The 12,398-nt window shown below is 36.4% G+C and overlaps 7 non-coding genes across 7 annotated transcripts; 3 read left to right on the forward strand and 4 right to left on the reverse strand.

The window, feature by feature from the left end:
- Window positions 1-1,646: 1,646 nt before the first annotated feature.
- Window positions 1,647-1,765, reverse strand: LOC126053938 (5S ribosomal RNA). The gene has a single exon (XR_007510586.1). It is a non-coding gene; the product is annotated as a 5S ribosomal RNA (ribosomal RNA).
- Window positions 1,766-2,369: 604 nt separating this feature from the next.
- LOC126053919 (5S ribosomal RNA) lies at window positions 2,370-2,488 on the forward strand. Its single transcript, XR_007510565.2, has one exon. It is a non-coding gene; the product is annotated as a 5S ribosomal RNA (ribosomal RNA).
- A 358-nt stretch (window positions 2,489-2,846) lies between these two features.
- Window positions 2,847-2,965, forward strand: LOC126053918 (5S ribosomal RNA). The gene has a single exon (XR_007510564.2). It is a non-coding gene; the product is annotated as a 5S ribosomal RNA (ribosomal RNA).
- A 1,221-nt stretch (window positions 2,966-4,186) lies between these two features.
- LOC135117794 (5S ribosomal RNA) lies at window positions 4,187-4,305 on the forward strand. The gene has a single exon (XR_010277174.1). It is a non-coding gene; the product is annotated as a 5S ribosomal RNA (ribosomal RNA).
- A 174-nt stretch (window positions 4,306-4,479) lies between these two features.
- LOC135117797 (5S ribosomal RNA) lies at window positions 4,480-4,598 on the reverse strand. The gene has a single exon (XR_010277177.1). It is a non-coding gene; the product is annotated as a 5S ribosomal RNA (ribosomal RNA).
- Window positions 4,599-6,385: 1,787 nt separating this feature from the next.
- On the reverse strand, window positions 6,386-6,504 carry LOC126053921 (5S ribosomal RNA). The gene has a single exon (XR_007510567.1). It is a non-coding gene; the product is annotated as a 5S ribosomal RNA (ribosomal RNA).
- A 401-nt stretch (window positions 6,505-6,905) lies between these two features.
- Window positions 6,906-7,024, reverse strand: LOC126053922 (5S ribosomal RNA). Its single transcript, XR_007510568.1, has one exon. It is a non-coding gene; the product is annotated as a 5S ribosomal RNA (ribosomal RNA).
- Between the last annotated feature and the right edge of the window lie 5,374 nt (window positions 7,025-12,398).

The following is a 12,398-nucleotide window of genomic DNA, read 5'->3' on the forward strand; positions in this document are numbered from 1 at the left end:
CACTGTGCTAAACGATCGTTCTATTGTACAGGTCGTACATGGCTGGGCAAGCAAAATAGCCAGCGCGGTTTTTACACTAGGATAAAATTGCATTTCCGAAATTTTGATAACATCTACCAGTTCCATCTCCTTCAATGCATTATTTTTTGGATTAGATGGACGGCTCGGCTCGCTATCCACATAGCAACTATTCTTTTAGGGAATACGGCTCGCTTTCAAATGACGCGCGAACCGCGCACGTTCGGGAACTAGAGCGTGTATTTTGTTTTGATCGCGCTCTTTTCAAAGTCGAAAATTTTTTTGTGCAATAACTTACGGATATTACATATGTTGTTGATGTTGTTAGTTAGAGTTAGTAAAAAAAAACATTGTTTAATCAGACACCAGAGCCAGGGCCCAGGGTGGGGCAAGTGCCCCAGCTTGCCCCAGTGTGGCTACGCCCATGCGGACTACCTATTGAGCAGCCCCCCAAAAAAAACGACAAATGTAAAAACTTTTCTGTTCCAAAGATCAATAATTTTGTACCAAAACGGGTAAAAAAAAACCGCCGTAAAGTGAAAAAGTCGCGAGCGAAGCGAGCGCGAATTTTTTTAGTTTTGGGTCACAAAAATACCTACCCAAACAAGAGTGGGAAAAAAAGTAGTGCAAAGAGAAGAGTGCGAAATTTTTGATGTTTGGGACGCAATAATACCTAAAGAAATCAGAAAATAGTCACTGTCAAGTGAAAGGCGCGAGCGCAGCGAGCGCGAAATTTTTCGAGTTTTGGGACACAAAGTCCTCCACCTCATAAACAGCTTAGAAATCGTCAGTGTAGAGTTGTAGAGCGTCAGTTGTTTTTGCTACTTCGGTGCTTTAACTTTTTGTTAGATTGAGGACTCAAAGAGCGCAGAACAAACCAGGAATGATGATGAATGATTTTTTATTTTATTTTTATTGAAACGCTATTAGAATATTTTAAAATTCAAGTACCTAAGTATATATTACAGTTTATTAACTTGCGTTAATTAATCGTTTATTTATGTATGGATTGTGTACTTATATACTCAATTATAAAAAAAAAATTGCTAAATTTGCCGCCCCTCTAAATCTGCCGCTCTAGGCACTGGCCTACTTGGCCTATTGGTAAATCCGCCACTGCCACTGAATAATTGTATAGATGCTGAATGCCACGCTGAATGGCGATGCAAATTCGTGGGCAAAAGTATAGGCCAGCCTTTTGGTCACGAGTGGACTCCATCAATCGCTTGCAAATTTCTCTTGGAACTTGGGCCCCGTAGTCCTAAGGTTTCAACCCCAAACGGCTCAAACATGCAATTGCCGGTGAGGTTTACACATTTGCGCCGTTTGAGGTTTTCCGCGGCTGCAGCAGCTGCACCAACACAACTTGCTGTACTGGGAAGGTGGGAAGGGTGTCAACGCATGTTGCGTCCCACACCAAAGACCATCTGCCCATCTTCAAGGCATAGACATAACATTGCAACTGAAAATTACTGTTTCGCTTGCAAAAGCAGTAGAAAAAATTACTTTGAACTGCAGTTAGGTTGGTTTTTATCTTCGACTTTTTCCTTGACACTGTTCTCTAATTCTTATATTTACAAAATGAAAAAAATGTGTTAAAAATTTTTTTTTGGCTGAGTACAACAAAAAGCCAACGTCACGCGGTGTTCCCAGGCGGTCACCCATCCAAGTACTGACCGCGCCCGATGTTGCTTAACTTCGGTGATCGGACGAGAACCGGTGTATTCAACGTGGTATGGACGTTGGCGACAGCAGAAACGAAATTGTTACTAAGTTTCTGCAGTTGTTATTAATTATGTATTCAAATGGAATAAAAACGCTGAATAGTGTTGTAAAACCCATTTGCATGGCTAGAAGGTTTATTTTTAGCGGTCAAGGTTAAACTGCCATAATTCTAATTATAGAACGAAATTATTATATCAAAATGGGTTGGTTTTTAAAGGTTTATTAACTTAAACGATTATGTGATGATTCTAGAACTGCATTGATTTAGGTGTTATTCACTCTAAGTATTATTAAGTTTTGCATTTTTAATTAGAATATAACCTTCTAAGTACCTTGTTTGTTAGTTCGCAAAAAAGCCGTCAAAAGCCACATTTTTGACACAACTTTTTCTTGGTAACATCCTCTCTAAGTAAATATATTAAAAATGAAGCTACAGCAAGTTCCTACATATCGGCGCCCCTTGGCAAAACATTAGAGTGACAAGTGCCTGATTATTGCATGATAGCCCATCTACTCGCCGACAAAGACTGAAAGGATGTTTACCTACTTATGTATTTGTAATAGCCATTTATTTAAATAATCATTTATTTAATAAAAATATTGCTGATTATTTCGGTTTAAGTATCGCCAACGTCCATACCACGTTGAATACACCGGTTCTCGTCCGACCACCGAAGTTAAGCAACATCGGGCGCGGTCAGTACTTGGATGGGTGACCGCCTGGGAACACCGCGTGACGTTGGCTTTTTATTGCCCAGCAAAACAATATTTTATAAAAATTTTCGGAACTCAACTCATGACTTGCATTAGGAATTAAACTACAGACAAAAACAAACTGACTTTGCAGCCAAAAGTCAAAAGTCACTTTCTTCTTTGAAGCTATAGTTATAGTAAAAGTAACTTTCGGTTGTGAAAACTATTAATCTTCAGATTTTCTCAATTGGAAAAGACACTTAAAAAATTTAGAATTTAAAACTGTCGGTCGTGTGTTTAAAGTAGATAACGTAGAAAGTGCACCGTTTTGTACGCTACGCAATGTGTCATTCCCATTCTGTCCATTGTTCGAAAAAAATAATGTTTGTACGTATTTCGATTCTATAAGCGCCAACGTCCATACCACGTTGAATACACCGGTTCTCGTCTGATCACCGAAGTTAAGCAACATCGGGCGCGGTCAGTACTTGGATGGGTGACCGCCTGGGAACACCGCGTGATGTTGGCTTTTTGTTGCTCTTCCTGGTATTTTTTTTAAATAGCTAATACTGTTTTATTTAGTCAATTTATTTAAATTAATGTTAGTCTTGCATTTTTATGAAGACTTGGTCAATTTATCAAGCTAAAAATAAACACAAATAAATAAGCTAAACAGTAGGTAAATGATTAATAATTGAACAAGGAAACGAATTCTTTTTAATATGCAATGCTAATGCCGTGTCAATACCCCAATACCCTTGAAATTCTGATTATAAATAAATTCATTGGTTAATCTTGCATTTAATCATGATATAAATTTACACTTTCGATGCATTGTTTGCATATTAACCTGCCACAAAAGCACCCTTCCTATAACTGCATACCTACCTATTGTGTGACATTTCTGGCTGGAGCTACAAGTTCCTATTACTCATGTAGGTTTCTAACCAAGGGGTATCGGGTTGCCCGGGTAACTGGGTTGAGGAGGTCAGATAGGCAGTCGCTTCTTGTAAAGCAGTGGTACTCAGCTGAATCCGGTTGGACTGGAAGCCAACCCCAACATAGTTGGGAAAGGCTCGGAGGATGATGATGACTCATGTAGGTTTAGGCCGGCAATACACGGACCGCTTGAAACAGTTAGGGGCGATAGCTGCAAGCTGTCGACTGCACAGTGTACTACAGATGTCTATCGCACTTACACGAACCGCTCGAGCAGTTGCAAATGATTCGGGCTGAATTCAGGCTCGGGATGATTGAAGCTGTCGCCCCTGACTTCATCAAGCGGTCCTTGTATTGCCGGCCTTAGAACAAAACGCGCGTGACTTCACGCTCGACTCACTTGTAAAACACTGATACTCAGTTGCATTCGGTTAGACTGGAAGCAGACCCAAACATAGTATGAAAAAGGCTAGGCAGATAATGATGATTCACTTCGCGGATAATTTGTATTCAAGGAAAGTGCGATTAAGAGGTTCGTTTTCTTTCATTTTAAATGATAACAACGTGGTTTCTACGCTTACAAAATATTTTTATTTAAACAATTGGTAGGTATGATCAGTATTAGTGTACCTATAATCTATGGGTATGATTATGTCGTTTTATTTGTTAAGTTCATGGCCACTTCATTTAATGGGACGGACGTCAGACGTATGTAGGTAAGTTCTGTATGATTTTTCTTGTTCTGTATGATTTTTTTATATAACTATCAATTTCCTCAAAGATTGTGTTTCCACATTTCGTCCGATCTTTCGCCAACGTCCATACCACGTTGAATACACCGGTTCTCGTCCGATCACCGAAGTTAAACAACATCGGGCGCGGTCAGTACTTGGATGGGTGACCGCCTGGGAACACCGCGTGACGTTGGCTTTTTGTTGTCCTAACTAAACCATTTTTCAAAATTCTTATTTAATTTCAGTACTTTTCATTCAGTAATTTTCTCCTTCAGAAAGGATAGAAAAATAAAGGAATTGATTTTAACGATCGTATAAAATATGGATAGTTTGGGAATTTCTATCAAAATTATTTTTTTGGGCAGTAAAAAGCCAACGTCACGCGGTGTTCCCAGGCGGTCACCCATCCAAGTACTGACCGCGCCCGATGTTGCTTAACTTCGGTGATCGGACGAGAACCGGTGTATTCAACGTGGTATGGACGTTGGCGAATGTCAGATTCAAATATACAAACACATACAGAATAAGAACTAGTATTAACTAACAATGATTTCATTATCATAATAGTACGTAAACATTGTTTTTTTTTGGTACGTAGAATGAATGAATGAATGTCATACGTCCTCTTGAATGTCATATGTTACACAGTGCGACATAAGAAAAAAATGCTCCAAATGTCATGAGTCGGACAGTTACCTACACTTAAGGGCTTGGTCAGGATTGGTCGCTAAATATCTGTAGAGATGTGTTGCAAGTAGCAGTATGTTCTGTATTTATATGAAAGAAATGGTTCATTCACTCTTAATGTTTATATTTTTCAATAGCAGCAACATAATTTTGAACGAACTAAAAAATAAATAAATTCATCTGACATTCCAGTCATTAACACTAGGTACATAGTAGGTAAATATTTTTTTTATGTTAAGAGCAATGTGTTGGCCGTTAGGATTTAATAAGTTTCAGATTTCAACTGTTTTGTACGATTATTTCTTTTTATTTTACCGTTTATTACCGGGTTATAAAAAAGGTTACAAATACACAAAAAAAATACCTACATCTATGCTATGCCCACCCAAAAAGTGACTAACAAATGATCACTTCCTAATTCTAAGGAAATAATCTTGTCATACAGGTCGAGGTACTTAATCAATCTTTTTGGAGGAAGTTCCTATTAAAAAATAATAGTACTTACCTACTATTTAGTAGCGGAACTTGATTGTAAAGAAATTGGGCTCATTGACTTTTCTGCTATTTAATGTGTAGGAAGAAAGATCACTGAGTAAGGAAAAATTAGCAGAGATGCCATAATGCGGGTAGGTCAGGAGTCTGTTTCTAGGTCAAATACATACGGTGGGCATGACCAAACCGATCAGTTACTTTACTAGTGAAGTAACGAAGTTTTCGGGTTTTTTGAGACATCTGTCAACAATTTTTGGTAAGTATGACAAAAAAAAAACGGGCCAAGTGCGGGTCGGACTCGCGCCGGAAGGGTTCCATACCAGAGTAAAAATGAGCAAAAAAATCACATTAAAATTTGTTGTATGGGAGCCCCCCAAAATATTTATCTTATTCTAGTTTTCAGCATTTATTGTTATAGCGGCAACATAAATAGATCATCTGCCAAAATTTCAACTCTCTAACAATCACGGTTCATGAGATACTGCCTGGTGACAGACGGACGGACGGACGTACGGACGGACCGACAGAGGAGCGAAAACAATAGGTCCCGTTTTACCCTTTGGGCACGGAAACCTAAAAATGGGTGGGATCGAAAGAACATAACGTTCCTCGTCCCCCGAACACTCGCATTTTGGCGCACTACTTTCTGAAGGGATATTGCGATATTGACATCTCCGCAAGTAATTTTGTTCTCCATGAAGAAGATTGTCAGACCTCCCTACAAGTTCATATCGTGAGTCAGCGCACGAACACAGCAATTGAAAAATTAAGATTAGAGCTTATCAAATTCGTTTAAATAGGCACACATAATTAACTGTTATGTTACTAACTTAAATAGATCATTGAACTTATCTTTGATTTCGCCATATTTCACCATTTTAAACAATATGTAATATGTAACTATTATTAGAGTAAAAATGGGTCAATAAAGTTTACCTATCTTTTAAGTACTTACCCTACATAAATATACTTTATAGGTTTAATATTAATGAATATATAATAATTTGGTTTCTAACGAATGTACTCAAACACAATCTTACCGATTTCTAAATACATAAAGTGTAGTTTTAAAATAATTGGTTTGAAGATCAACAAAAAGCCAACGTCACGCGGTGTTCCCAGGCGGTCACCCATCCAAGTACTGACCGCGCCCGATGTTGCTTAACTTCGGTGATCGGACGAGAACCGGTGTATTCAACGTGGTATGGACGTTGGCGATGGTGTAGACGAAACGTGAAAATATAATCTACGAATGAATATAAGATCAATAGAATTATTTAGAATGCAAAAGAGAATCTCTAACCCGTAAACGTGATGGAGATGGAGACGAGGGAAGGTCGAGGGAACTCGGCAAATATTAACTAATCTCGTTTTTGGTTTGGGCTTATATTATTCGTACCTATTGACGAGAACTTTCATAATGCGGATAGTGACAACTATGCTTGTCACTGAAAGGCTAAAATTAAAAAAAAATACATTTTAATTTCAAAAAAAAAATCCGATTTCTAAAAAGATGACTTTAAAGGCAACGATTTTTAAAGTAAGTTTTCAAGTATACAAACATACCTAATACAGTTTAAGAAATTGCTGTTAAAATTATTTGTTTGGGCAACAAAAAGCCAACGTCACGCGGTGTTCCCAGGCGGTCACCCATCCAAGTACTGACCGCGCCCGATGTTGCTTAACTTCGGTGATCGGACGAGAACCGGTGTATTCAACGTGGTATGGACGTTGGCGACAATGGTAACAAAATTAATAATCACAAGTCTTTTTTTTATACACTATTCTCAAACTCTGAATAAACTCGACAGGTAGCTAATATTAATACGACGTTGGTACTATCACACTGAATTGAATTAGCATAACTTCCATTCCATTTGTACTACTAAATGAAATAAATATTTATTCATACAATGGATTTCGCCATATTTCATCGTTGCATCAATATTGATTAAATAATCACTATTGTACACTGCATCATGTACTCTAATTGTCTCTAAATGTAGGTTGGTAATTATATTCATTGATATTACCAACACGTGTAACATTTAGTACTTATGTAGGTACTAACAGCCGTCCCCATATTATATCTGTCTGTTATTTCACTCATTTAAGATAGGAATTTCTTGTTCGAGGTTAACATTAAAAATCTATCTCAAGTAGGTAAGCAATTATACAGATTGAACGGGAACGGGTGTTAGTAACGTGTTACTATGCCAATTAATTTGCACCTACCATTGCAATTTCTCCACTACCCAAAAGAAGACTGCAGGAAAACGTCTAAGGCTTTAAGTCCGCCGTCACACAACGTGAAAAATGTATTTAGTAAGTACATAATTAAAATGATAACCTTTTAATATTGTAACATTCAAGTGAATAGGTACGATGTGAACAAGGCCTTTTACCCATTGTTGGTAATTAGACGCCTGATGAAATAGGTATGGCAATGAGTCGCTTGAAAGCAGATTAGAACGTAAGATTCATAGGAGACTTTTTCAACGGATTTGCAGTAATATAGTATTCATTATCACTGTTTTTTTTTTCAGAAGGATTTTTCACTGGAAAATGGGGATTTATATTACCAGTCTATCGTGCCAATAGATTTACAACACAAAAAGTACGGAAATGTCCTTCTGAATAATGTACACGCAAAGAAGAAAATGTATTTTTTTCATATCGTATGGAAAATATGCATTTACCTATGTATATGCAGTATGTACACAGATTACTTATTTTGTCTTAATAACTATCTCATGGTCATGGTAAGTGATAAGATGATGAGGAATGACGATCTGTCTTGACCATCCAGTGGTGGGATGTAGGAGAAAGGTACTTACGACAAAAAAAAATATTGATATTAAAAGAATGGCACATACGACCCTTTCTGCTAACACAAACACAAGTCAACAATTGAAATGAGTTCCCCTGAGGTTTAATTACTGAAGAAAAACAAGTTAATTAATCCCCATGTGTTGTATCATTGTCTTGACAGTTATTAATGTTCACAATTGATAGTTTATGAACTAGTAGGCAAAATTGTTGTCTTGTGAGAGGGAATAGTGCCTATCCTTGTGGCGTAATCTCAGATCGATCCATAGATAAAGCAAGCAACTTTTAAATCCGTTAATTGCAGTGTAATTAATAAAAGTAAACAAATATTGTCTCCAATTTATTTGGTTTGTAATTTGATTTTATCTTATTGAAGGTTTTGCCAGCACCAGGAAAGTAACACACCTAAGTATCTGCAAAATGATCACATAGACACTAACGTACCAATTTATTTTAAAAAAATCGATAAAATTCTATCTGAAAGACTAGCCATTTTCTGAATTTTTTCACCTGCCTCTGAAAAAAATCAGTTAAAGTACACCCAACTACTAATCAATGAAAATCTGATTTATATGTAAGACTATTATTGGCTGTATAAAAAGTAAAAGAAAATATTATGTTGAACCTAGACTTAAATTCTCTGTATGAGAAAAGGCCTGTGCCCTGTAGTGAGACAGTAAAAATGGCTGGTCAAATCAAATCTGCCTAACTCGTCCAAAATTAGGTACTTTGATGGCCCTGAAGGATAAATGACCTATTGAATTATGTGAGAACGTAATTATAACATTATAATATCGGGTGTGTCGTTCATAATCACATTAAATGAAATGCGTTAATATACTGGTTAATATATGTCGATTAACACAAAGAAAATATAAAAATACGTTAAAATAAAAAAATGAATTTTTCAAACAAAGTAAATAGAATAAAAATGTTCGAAAATTAGAACACCATGAAAGCCAGTCATTACAAACAACTAAAATTCTCCCTTGAAAACTGACAGCTGTCAACTGATCAAAACATTCGATACTCCTAAATTTATATCTGCTTTACACATGTGTTGTAAATTAGAAAAACGAAAAATGACTCCTGTGGTTAACCACTGAATGTATTAGGTTATTTTTTTTACTATTCGCACATAGAATATCATAAAGTATATGCGATAGGATTTAATGTGATTGTGAACGACACACCCTGTAGGTATACATACTTATACTTAGTGTGTATGTATGTTTTAAATACTGTCTTACAAAAGATTGATCAGTAAGATAAAATGCAGTAAATGCCATCGCAATATCTGTCAGTCAAACTTAATTATGCACTTATACTAATTATATTATATTTAAATAAATGACGTAAAATTCACGGAAATGCGAATGCAAAATTGTACTTAATAATTATCTTTTTAGCAAGTTATTTAAAAAAATAATGAAAGTATAGCATGATGGAGAAGTCAGATCTAAAGTATGATGTAGGTAATAGCTTCTACCAGAGGTTCCACTCGCTTCCTTGTGCTGTACTCCCAGCACATAAATAGAATAAAAAGGAATAAATAGGATAAAAAGTAGCTTGTAGCCCTTTTCTATAGCTAGCTAAGTATTTAAAACTGACAGAATTTTTAAATCGGTAGTTCTTGAGGTTAACTCGTCAAAACAGACAGTCTTCTTTCGCTCAATCATTTTAGTATTGATAGATAAAAAAGGCTTTTTCAAAAAAGGTGAAGGACCTTCTTAGATATACTTGTTCAAACTTTTCTTGAAATTACTAAAACTTGGCAATAACCCACTGTTGTGTTAAAAAACAGTGGCGAGACTGTATGTCTACTTCTCATCGATTGACCCATTAAGCGAAGTATTTAGGACAACATCAAGTCTTGTTATTTAGTTGTACCTAACTAATGTTTTAGATGTAGCGACTGTCTATCTGACCTCATCAACTCGGGCAGCCTGACACCCCTTGGTTATGTTTACCTGAATACCGGTAACGTCTGCCAAAGATGTTCAAATGACAGTCGCGATCCACTATGAAATGTACCTTCTGAAACATGGAGGAAGTCGATATGTCAAGATGGTCACCCATCCACGGACCGAATGCTCCATACGTTGCTTAACCTTACGATTGATCACACCGCGCAGCGTAGAATTTCCTTAGTTACATCAAATTGCATACGAGGTCCATTTTAACCTGTCTGCCGAAACACGTAAGAAAAAACTAGATGAACATTCACTAGTATCCATAAAAATCTGTTCACCAAAACATCGCCCAAATAGAAATAATTTCTATTAAACATACCTACTACAGACGTAATAATTCGTCATCTGACCTTGCCCATATATTTTGTTCCCTATTGGCATAGTGCCACGGATCGATCGGCGTCACGTCTTTAACCTATCCATTGCGTAGTTTGTAAGGGAGTATACTAAGTATGTCAGTTGTAAACACGCAATGTATGTCATACAATGAAGTTCGTTCGTTGATTACGTAGATTTCAGTGGTTGATCTGAAGTTGTGTTCAGCTATTCTAAGGATTGGCGTGTAGGGAGACAAATGAACGTTGACTCGATTTCGTAAGGGAATTTTAGTGAAGAATTACCTATGTTTTGGTAGAGTAAGCAGTTTATTGTACTAATAAGGCTGGTGTTACAGATACTATGTATTTTGGAAAAGGCGTTTCAAGTTAAATGTAATATTGCTTCAGAGACACGGCATTTAGGTACAAATATTACAAGACTTTTTAATTCTTGAGTCGTTTAAAGTTAGATAAACTTAGAAATTATGCAAGCGTTTGAATAGCTAAAAATAATATCCTTATACAATATTAAAAATATGTATGCATAGTAGTACCTATAATTTGCCGTCTACATTCATAGACTAAGAAAATATGCAATTTAGGTGTTCTCCCACGCAAAACCGGTGGTTAAACTTGTTAGTGAAGACAGACAGTCGATATAACGTCATAGACTATAAAATATAGCAATATTAAATATTATTAGCACCTATTATAAACATTTCTATGACATATTTTCCTACTAGTGTCACCATCCTCGTTAAAGGCTATCTTACAATGAACGAATTTTTCAAATTGGTCCAGTGGTTAGTGAGATTAGCGCGTTCAGGTTCAGGATAATTATCGAAACAGCGCGAGCGAAGCGAGCACGATTTTTGAGCAATTTTACTACTTCTGTACGTGTACCTCCGATCTATGTAAACAAGAATAAAATATCTCCGTGTAGATTATTGTGTAAGTTGATAAGCAAAACATGGTTGTTTTGGACCACGCCACGTTAAGTTTTTACCTCGTTCATTTCACTCATGTCCCGTGGAAACTATAGTTATTTGTTATACAAGAGTGCAAAGTTGCTTTTTAACCGCGGGCTCAATTTTGATGACCGAGCAAGCGAAGAAATAATAATGAATATTGAAACACGAGCGTAGCGAGTGTTTCAATAAGAATCCTGAGCGATAGCGAGGGAATCAAAAGAGCACAAGGTGAAAAAACTTTGCACTCGAGTGCAACACGTAACTTTTCATCCCACCTCATCGAGGAAATTTCTAAACTCAAAAAAAGAAAACGGCACCCCCGTCACACATGGCAAATTAAAAAGATGTAACTATTCTTCCCGAGATGGTGGGATGAAAAGAATATTTCGAATCGGTTCGATAATTTCGGAGCCATTAGGGTGGAAACCTACAACAAATAATGCTTCCTCTTAATAATATTTGCATAGATAGAGATCTAAAGATTCTAGCTAAGGTGAAACTATTGACACAATAGAATCCTATTTTTACGACTGCATTGATAAAAGACAATATCAAGGTAATATGCAAATATGACCATTTCAACACCCCGGTTTCCTGGGTTCACAGATAATTAATGAATTCGGATAAATTATTTACATGAATTTTCTTGTCTATCACTAGAATATAATTAGTTCAATGTTTTCTACCGACCTTAATAATTAAATTACTAGTTTTTAGTTCAAATTAAAATTAGATTAAGTTAAACTCAACCTTCATAGGTACAATATAAAGTGATAGCTAAGTGAAACGTCAACACTTTATCAAAACAACTAGACTACGTTGACTCAGTATAGGAAGTAAAGAACTAAAGACACTCAGACTCTCATGATATTAGATAATACTAAATACGATAAATGCTGATAAATCTTCAACATATCTATCGATCTTACGCACAATCCCGTAAAAACCCAAAATAAACAGTTCAACATCTTTTGGAACACAAACAGATAACGCAAGTCAAAGCGGTTAAAAATGCAGGTG

This window comes from Helicoverpa armigera, chromosome 14 (genome assembly GCF_030705265.1).
Source record: "Helicoverpa armigera isolate CAAS_96S chromosome 14, ASM3070526v1, whole genome shotgun sequence".
Lineage (NCBI taxonomy): Eukaryota > Metazoa > Arthropoda > Insecta > Lepidoptera > Noctuidae > Helicoverpa > Helicoverpa armigera.